Source organism: Mirounga angustirostris, unplaced genomic scaffold (genome assembly GCF_029215605.1).
Source record: "Mirounga angustirostris isolate CCGP_5_RB_7025 unplaced genomic scaffold, mMirAng1.0.hap1 SCAF_3, whole genome shotgun sequence".
NCBI classification, from domain to species: domain Eukaryota; kingdom Metazoa; phylum Chordata; class Mammalia; order Carnivora; family Phocidae; genus Mirounga; species Mirounga angustirostris.
In genome coordinates this window covers 176,254,788-176,264,557 of record NW_026991711.1, presented here as the reverse complement: position 1 = coordinate 176,264,557, position 9,770 = coordinate 176,254,788, and the positions used below count along the sequence as shown (strand labels likewise).

The window sequence follows — 9,770 nt, the reverse complement described above, 5'->3', positions numbered from 1 at the left end:
GACAGAGGAGTGATGGATCAGGAGCCAGCTTCTTGGAGTACTGGATTATGATGGCTTATTTGGTAGGGGAGCTGTTCTGTCAGATGGGCTCAGCCCTCTGGAGGTGGAAATGCCCTGCCTTACCTGTCAGTCTGTGCCCCCACCCCATGATGGCTCACCTTCTCCTCGCCCTCTCACCCCACCTTTGCTGTTCACACGTGATCTTTCCAGAAGGAGTTCAGTGAATGGAAGAAGAGGGGAGGAGGTTTCAAAAGGATGCACTGAACAGTGGAGGCCCAGTATCTGGTGCATCTCATGCTCTGCTGCTTTATTTGCTGAATGACTTTGGGCAAGTCATGTAACCTCTCTGAGCCTCCGTTTCATCCTCAAGGGGATGGGAATAAGAAAAGGTTGTTATGAAGATGAAATGGGAAAATGTGTGTGCAAGTGCCCAGTACAGTGCCTGACATAGGTAGGTGCTCAAAAACGTAGTGATTGGTTATTATCAGTTGGTAGCTCCAAGAGCCAAGTATTATTCTGGAGAAGGTGCTCATGGAGCAGACAGATCTGCAAGGGAATCCACTTCCTCCGGGTGACCGTGCTCAAGCCAAGTACGCAGCCTTGCTGGGGGCATCTCCCCATCGGTAAACTCCAGGTAGGAGTGTCCTCCTAGCAGAGGTGCAAAGGGCCTGGCTCACAATGGGCACACCTGGACAGCTGCTGCCCCTCCCATCACCTTCTGCTTTTCCGGCTCTCTCAGCCTTGTCTCCTTCAGGTGGGAGTGAGGGGTGGGGGCGAGTGAGTTCCTGCTTCTCCCTCCATCTCCCTCCTTGTTCTCTTCATCCAGAGCGGAGCTTCTCCACCCTTAACCCCAGAGGCGGCGTCTTCTCGCTCCTTCTCTGTCTACTCCCTTCCTCTCTTCCTTTCTGCACCTGCTTCTCGTAGTAACAATGAATGTTTGTACAGCGCTTCAGGCTTTAGAAAGCACTTCAGTGCATTATCTGATTTTATTCTTTTAATTCCATCACAGCATAAAGTAGGCTGAAAGATCCCATTGTTTTACGAATAAGGGAACTGAGGCACTGAGTGAATGACTTTCCCAAGGGCTCCTGGTCTAATTCCTCACCCTGTCTTTGTCCCTGGGCCTTTGCGCTTCCTTCTAAATATCCCATCTTGCCGATGTCCCTTAATCCTTGCCTACCCCTCCCCTTTTGCTTTCCATCTCTTGCAGCAGCGGATGCCTTCAGAGAGGATAAGGGCACGAACATACTGGCGTGGAGGGTCTAAGTCTGGGTGAATGGGGGCTGTGGGAGGTCCGGAGGTGTGACCCAAGAGGGTTTCTTATTATATAACAGCCTCTGTGGGATGACAGAGGGATGCCAAAGAGATGACTTCTGGGGGCATAGCCTGCCTGGCAATTCTTAGAAATGCTGGGGGCCTAGAATCCACCAGGCTGTGGCAAAATCCTGCTTTGCCTAGCCCCGGAGGACAACCCAGAGGGTAGAGGTGGACTGGCAGGGCACGGCCAGACAGACAGAAGGAGCTTTTTTAGAGGATTTTCCTCTATAGGAAATGGGACCAGTGGTGGTGTGGGCTCCACCCAGCTGGCAAGTCTTTCCCCTAAAACCACAGCTCTTACTACTGCCCTGTCTTTTCCTCCTGCTGGGAAGGGCAATGTGAGCCCCAGGACACACCACACAGCAGAGCTCTGTCCTCTAGATTTTATAACCAGATCACCTTGGAGGTCATCTCATCCATCCCCTTACCTCTAGACAGGGCTCATTACACAAATGCTTATTGAGCTCTTTCCAAGGGCCAGACAGTGTTCTAGGTAAACAAGACAGATAAGACATTTGCCCTCATGGGATTGACATTCTCCCGGGGGAGACAGACAATAAATAGGTAAACATGCTATGAAGGAAATGAGCTAAAGCAGTGGGTTAGAGAGTGATTAGGCTAACGTGGCCCAGGAAAACTTCTCAGAGGAAGTATTGCATGAGGTGAGACCCAGATGTTGATGTTACGTGATGATCTGGAAGATGGAAGAGCAAGTGCAAAGGCCCTCAGGTGAGATGAGCTTATGAAATGCTTGAAAGAAGGCCATGTCACTGGAGAATGGTGAGCCCTGGAGCGTTTTGAGCACATGGGACATGATCTGATCTGTTTTGAGAAGACTACTCTGGCCTTGAGCAGGCACAAGGGTAGGCTATGGAGATGGGCCAGTAGGCTACTGATGTTGCCCAGGTGAAGGAGGCTGGTGGCTTAGTCCATGGTGCTCACAGGAAAGGCAGTGAGAAGGGGCCAGGTCTGGGGTACATCATGGGGGTAGAGCCCAGGACTTGGCTGATGGATGAGATGTTGGGTGTGTGAGAGAGAATAGGCCCAAGGATGACTCCCAGGTTTTTGGCCAGAGTCACTGGGTGCACGTGGTTCCACTTACTGAGATAGATGGAGTGTGTGAGAAATTTCTAGGGAAGAAGGTGCCAAGATTTCTGCTTTGCTTGATTTCTTATTTCACAGCTCTTTTCCCACATACTGGGGATTTCTTGTGCATGTGTGTTCTCTCCTGTCCTCTCAGATTCAGCCCACGTTGATCATCCCTCTAGTGAGTGGATAGTTCTGGACACCTTAACATGCCACCTTCCAGACTGTTCTTGCAGCATGAACCCATGATCTGATCTGAGAGGGGCTATATTATTTACATATAGCAATATGATGTAACAGTCTACCCCCAAATTTAGTAGCTTAAAACAGCAACAAACATTTATTATCTCATATAGTTTCCATGGGTCAGAAATTTGGGAGTGGCTTGGCTGGCTGGTTCTGGCCTGGGGTCTCTCATGCGGTGGCGGTCAAGATGTCAGCTGGGGCTGTAGTTATCTGAAGGCCTGACTGGGGCTGGAGGAGCTGCTTCCAAGGTGGTTCATTCATGTAGCTAGCAACTTGGTGCTGGCTGTTGGAAGGAGGTCCTAGTTTCTTGCCACATGGCACTCTCCATAGATCTGCTTGAGTGTCCTCACAACATGGTGGCTGGCTTCCTTAGGGTGGATGATTCAAGAGAGAGCAAGGTGGTAGCCACAATGTCTTTTATGTCCTCGCCTTGGAAGACAAACACTGTTATGTTTACAATATCCTATTGGTTGTATAGGTCATCCTCATTGACTGTGGGAGGGACCTATATAAAGACATGAATACTTGGAGGCAAGAATCAATGGGGTGGCCACCTTGGAGGCCAGCTACATAGATGCCCAGAGAGAGGGCGAGGTTGACCTTGCTCCTGGGCGGGGGGTGGTCCATGGGAGTGGTGGGAAGGGCGGAGATGTAGGAATCAGACATACCCCTCTACCCATGCTGCCTTCCAGCTATGTGACCTGTGTTGTAGAGGAATAAATGCACCCCAGCACATAGTAGGCACCTTTCTCCTTTCTTGAACCATAGGTGGAGACTGGACAGGATCTTAGATATTCTATGCCCTGTTCTTTGCCACTGGGACCTGCTGGAGAGAAAATGCTCCATACTGGTTGAGGAGGGGCCCCAGAGTAGATGTTAAAATACCTGTTTATTGCACAAAGGAGGGCTGAGAGGTTGCACCCTCAGTTTCTAGAATAGTGCCTGACTGATAGAAGGGGTTCCGATGAAGAAGTAAAGGAGTGGAATAAAGGAATGTTGAGGAACAAGAGGTTCCTATTTAGAGAGAGGCTGTGGAGTGGGGTGAGGGAGGACATGAGAGCAGGAGAGAGGGAGCAGCAAAATCATTTCATAATATCCTTCCAGAAAGCCTTCTGACCTTCTGACAGAGACTCACACTCCACATAAGTTTAGTCGTTTACATTTTCTAGCGGGGGTATAACTCACGTACTGTCAAGTACACACATCAATAAGTTTGTACCTGTATATGAACCAGATCAAGATCTAGAACATTTCCAGCACCCAGAAGTGCCCTTTTGCGCCCCTCCAAGTCAGTATCCCCCAAAGGAAATTTCTAGTCTTACTTCTGCCATCACAGATTAGTTTTGCCTCTTTTTGAACTTCTTATAAATTGAGTCATACAGTATGTTTACTCTTTTTTTTAAATGACTTATTTATTTTACAGAGAGAGCACAAGCGAGCAGCGGGGAGGGGCTGAAGGAAAGGGAGAGGGGCTCTTAAGCAGATGCTGTGCTGATTGCAGAGCCTGACGTGGGGCTCCGTCTCATGACCTTGAGATCATGAAGCTGAGCTGAAACCAAATGTCGATGCTTAATTGACTTTGCCACCCAGGGAGCCCTGTTTACTCTTGTGCCTGGCTTATTTCACTCAACATTCTGTCTGGGACAGTCATCCCTGCCCTTGCATATTACAGCAGTTCATTCTTTTTGATTGCTATGTTGTATTCCAGCATATGAATAAAGCACAATTTGTTTATCCATCCCACTGCTGATTGCCATTTGGGTTATTTGCAGTTTGGGGCTGTTATGAGCAGATGTGCTATGAATCTTCAGTCATCTGTATCTACACAGAACTTTGTGATATACAAAATGTCTTCATTCACCTCGGTTCTGTGGGGTGGGCTGGGCTCATGGTAGCCCCAATTTATAGATCCAAAACTGAGGCCTGGGGAGGGTAACCAACTTGGCTAAGGGCCAGTGGCTTTCTACATGATTCTGGCACTGCCCTGGGATCCATTGGTGGGGAGCAGGTGAGAAGAGAAGAGAGTGAGACAGACTGAGAGCGGGGCTGATTTGGGCACTGGAGACACACCACAGTGGATGGAAATGCCACCCTCCAGCTCCCCATTCCGAATCCCTTGAAGGAAGCAGTTCCAAGCCTCCCTTAGTCCCCACCCCTATGTCTCATGGGGTCCTTATCTGTCCCCAGTTGTTTCTCTCCTGTTGAGCATTAAAGTGGATGGTCCAGGATGTGTCTTCCACTTCTATTTCAGTATACACATGGTATGTATATACACGGCAGATTGTCTTCTGCTTTGTGTTTCTTCTCTCTCCCCTGCTATACGATTCCACAACCTCCAGGTGAATTTTATCTAGCTCGTTAACTATCATCTATTTATCTATTATTTTAAAGGAAATTTGTCATTTTAGAGTTGTCTTAGATTTACAGAAAAGTTGCAAAGATGATCCAGGGAGTACCCGTGTAGCCCACATCGTTTCCCTAATCCCTAATACATTTTTGAGAAACACTTTTCTCGCTTCTGATTTGCCCCTTGTTTTAAAATAGCAGCTCCTTCCAGCAAAATGCTCATTTCCATTCCAGGTTAGATGCAAATTAAAGGAAGGTACCAGGCAGCTGCTGGGCAGCCAAATTGCCCACGCCTCAGCCTCCAGGCGGCTCCTACTCACCTCCTGCTTCTCTCTTTCTCTCCTACCCTCTTCCCAGACCCTGGCTCTTCCCTGTCCCGAGCACCAGCAATGACTTTGTCTCCTCCCTTGTACCAAAGGGGTTTAAATCCCATCCTTTAAGCTTGAAAGGAAAGGAAATCCCATAATGAACCCCCACCTTTCAGTCATACGACACACCGCTTTTCCCGCTTTCTCATAAACACACCTGCAACCTTCCCTCGAGGTATTGGAAACTTGGAGTATTCTCCTGCTACCGGGTATAGCTGGACTGGGGGAGGCTCGTGGCCCCAGGACGCATGGGTTGTTCTTTGGCCTTGGAGGCAGAGTATTGTGTTTAAATCCTGATTGCATCCATAATTGGTTATGTGACCTTGGGCAAGTTCCTTAACCTCTCTGAGCTCCAGTTCCCTCACCCATACCACGGGGATGATAGTAAGACCTATCTTGTAGGGCTCTCGTGAGCACTGAGATTGATGACCCAACTATAATGCCATGTTTCAAGATCAAGGTGTCAAAAAGTTCCTCCATCCTTTTCCCCCCACACCTGCCCCAGTCCTAAGCAACCACTAATTTAGTTTCAGTCTCTACATATTTCCCTATTCTGGAAATTTCATATGAATGGAATAATAGAATATATGGTTTTCATGATTGGCTTCTTTCACTTAGCATAATGTTTGTAAGGCACATCCATGGCTGAATACTATTCCATCGTGGGAGTATACCACATTTTGTTTATCCATTCCTCAATGGATGGGCATGTGGGTTGTTCCCACCTTTTGATGGTTATGAATAATGCTGTCATGAATATTCATGTACAAGTCTTTCTGTGACCGTATGTTTTCATTTCTCTGGGGATAGAGTCAAACCTTGAACAACCCAGGTGCGAACCACATGGGTCCACTTTATACACAGATTTTTACAGGATGGTACTGGAAATGTATTTTCTCTTCCTTATGATGTTTTTACTAACATTTTCTTTCCTCTAGCTTACTTTATGGTAAGACTACAGTATGTAATACATATACCATATAAAATATGTGCCGATTTCAATTAAAAAATGTGTTAATTGACTGTTGATGTTATTGGTAAGGCTTCTAGTCAACAGTAGGTTATTAGTAGTTAAGTTTTGGGGGAGTCAAAAGTTATATGGTGCTTTTCACTGCTCAGAGTGTTGGTGCCCCTAACCCCCTCATTCAAGGGCCAACTGTATATGCACTAGGAGTGGAATTGCAGGGTCCTACAGTAATTCTGCTTAACTTTTGGAGGAACTGCTAGATTGTTTTTCAGAGTAGCTTATATTAGTTTTCTAGGTCTGCTGCAACAAAGTACCACATACCCGTGACTTTTAACAACAGAAATTTATTGTCTTATAGTTCTGGAGGCTGGAAGTCCAAAATCAAGATGTTGGTGAGCCACGCTCCTCTGAAAGGTGTGGAGGAGATCCTTCCTTGCCTCTCTCTAGCGCCTGGGGGTTTGCTAGCAATTTGTGGCGCTTCTTGTCTTACAGAGGCATCTCCCCAGTCCTCCGTCTTCATATGGTATTTTCCTTGTATGTCTTCGCATCATCTTCCCTCTGTATCTGCCTGACTCTGTGTCCAAATTTTTACAAAGACACCAGTCATGCTAGATTAAGGCCCACAACAAGAACCTCATTCTAACTTGATTATCTCTGTAAAGAACCTACTTCCACATAAAGTCATGTTCTCAGGTACTGGAGATTGGGACCCCAACATATCTTTTTAGAGGGACACAATCCAGCCCATAACAGAACTGCACCATTTTAGATCCTCACCAGCAATGGATGAAGGTTATGATTTCTCCACATCCTCGTCGCTGCTTCTCCGACTTTTTGATTATAGCCATCCTCGTGAAAATGAAGTGACATCTCATTGTGGTTTTGCTTTGATTTCCCTGATGACTAGTGATGCTGAGCATCTTTTCATGTGCTTTTTGGTCATTTGTATATCTTCTTTGGAGAAATGTCTATTCAGATTCTTTGCCCACTTAAAAAATTGGGTTGTCTTTTTTATTGAGTTGGTAATGTTGTTTATATGTTCACAATACAAGTCCCTTATCAGATACGATTTGAGCTATTTTGTTTCCCATTCAGTGGGTTGTCCTTTCATTTTATAGCATGAAAGTGTAAAATTTTGATACAGTCTGATTTATTATTTTGTTATGACTTTTGCTTTTGGTGTCATGCCTAAAAATTCATTGCCAAATCCAAGGTCATAAAGATTTGACCCTATGTTTTCTTCTAAAAATTTAATAGTATTGGCTTTTTCAGCTCGGTCTTTCATCCATTTTGAATTATTTTTTTAAAAGATTTTATTTATTTATTAGAGAGAGAGAGTGTGAGTGCACAAGCGGGGGATGGGGTGGGGTGGAGGGCAGTGGAGAGGGAGAGGGAGAAGCAGACTCCCCGCTGAGCAGGGAGCCAGACTTGGGGCTTGATCCCAGGACTCTGAGATCATGTCACAAGCCAAAGGTAGATGCTTAACCCACTGAGCCACCCAGACACCCTGAGTTAATTTTTATATAGGGTAGGAGGTCAGGGCCCAACTGCATTCCTTTGTATGTGGCTAACCAATTGTCCCAAAACCATTTGTTGAAAAGACTGTTCTTTCCCCACTGATCTTGGCAACCCTGTCAAAAATCAATTGACTATAGGTGTGTGAGTTTATTTCTGGATTTAATTCTATTTCATTGATACATATGGCTATCCTTAGGCTAGTACCACAGCATTCTACTGTTGCTTTGTAGTAAGTATTAAAATTGGGAAGTGTGAGTCTTCTTTTTCAAGATTACTTTGGCTATTCTGGGTCCCCGAGTTTTAGGATCAGCCTATCAATTTCTGCAAAGCAACCTGCTGTGATTCTAATAGGGACTGCATTGAATTTATCGATCAATTTGGGGAATATTACTTTCTTAACGATATTGAATCTTCTGAGCCATGAGCATGGAAAGTCCGTTAATTTAGATCTTTTTAAATTTCTTTCAACATGGTTTTGTAGTTTTCAGAGTATGTCTTATAAAATTTATTCCTAAGTATTTTATTCTTTTCAATGGAAGAAATGGAATTTCTTTAAATGGAATTGATTTCTTAATTTCATTTTCACGTTGTTCATTGCCAGTGTATACAAATACAACTGATTTTTGAACATTGGAGATTTATCCTGCAACTTGATGAACTCATTAGTTCTAATAGTTTTTAATTGGATTATTTAGGATTTTCTATATGTGAGATCATGTAATCTGTGAATAGAGATAGTTTCACTTCTTCCTTTCCAACCTGGATGTTTTTCATTTCTTATCCCCTTCATCCCCCCAATTGTCCTGGCTAGAACCTCCAGTTTCGATGTTGATTAGAAGTAGCAAGAGCAGAAATCCTAATCTTGTTCTTGACTTTAGGGGAAAGCATGCAGTCTTTCACCATTAAGCATGATGATAGCTGTGGGTTTTTTTTTTTTGTGATGCCCTTTGTCAGGGGCATTTCCTTCTATTTCTAGTTTGATGAGTGTTTTTTTTAAATCAGGAGATACTGCTGGATTTTCTCAAAATCCTTTTCTGCATCTATTGAGGATCAAGTGGTTTTGTTTTTCTATTCCTTTGATATGGATGTATGATGGACTTTAATTATGGAACGTGATTACACTAGTTGATTTTCAGGTGTGAAAACAGTCCTGTATTCCTGGGGCAAATCCCATTTGGTCATGGTGTATAATTATTATTATTTGTGGCTGGCTTTATTTTTTAGTATGTAGTTGGTTTTTGCATCTCAGTTCATAAGAGATACTGGTCTTTAGTTTTCTTTCTCTTATAATGTCTGTCTGGTTTTGGCATCAAGGTAGTATTGGCCTCATAGAATGAGTTGGAAAGTGCTTGCTCCTCTTCCAATTTTGGAAGAGTTTGGGACGAATTGATATTGATTCTTCTTGAATGTTTGGTAGAATTCACATGTGAAGCAGTTTGTCTGGGCTTTTTTTTTGTGGGCAGTTTTTTGATTGTGAGTTCAATCTCTTTATTTGTTAGAGGTCTATTCAGGTTTTCTGTTTCCTCTTGAGTCAGTTTTGGAAGTTTGTGTATTTTTTAAAAAAAGATTTTATTTATTTATTTATGAGAGAGAGAGGGAGAGAAGGAGGGAGGGAGAGGGAGAGGGAATCGCTAGCAGACTCTGCACTGAGTGTGGAGCCAACTTGGGGCTCAATTTCATGACCTTGAGATCATGACCTGAGCTGAAACCAACAATCGGATGCTTAGCTGACTGAGCTACGCAGCTTTGATTTAGTGAGCCTGGGCTCGGGTCCAGGGATATGCCGTATTATCTAATGTCCCCAAAGATTCTGATGCTGGGATTCCCCGACAGCACCTGAATAACCCGTGTTTGCCCTGGATACTCCTCCACAACTTTCCTGGGTTTTGGTTCCCCAGGAAGCCACAGTTGCTCTGGGCTCT

General features: G+C 44.7%; 1 protein-coding gene across 8 annotated transcripts in view; it reads left to right on the top strand.

Annotated features, from left to right (window-relative positions):
* TNS1 (tensin 1) overlaps nt 1-9,770 on the top strand; it is a 193,800-nt gene that overhangs the window by 24,489 nt on the left and 159,541 nt on the right. The window lies entirely within an intron of this gene.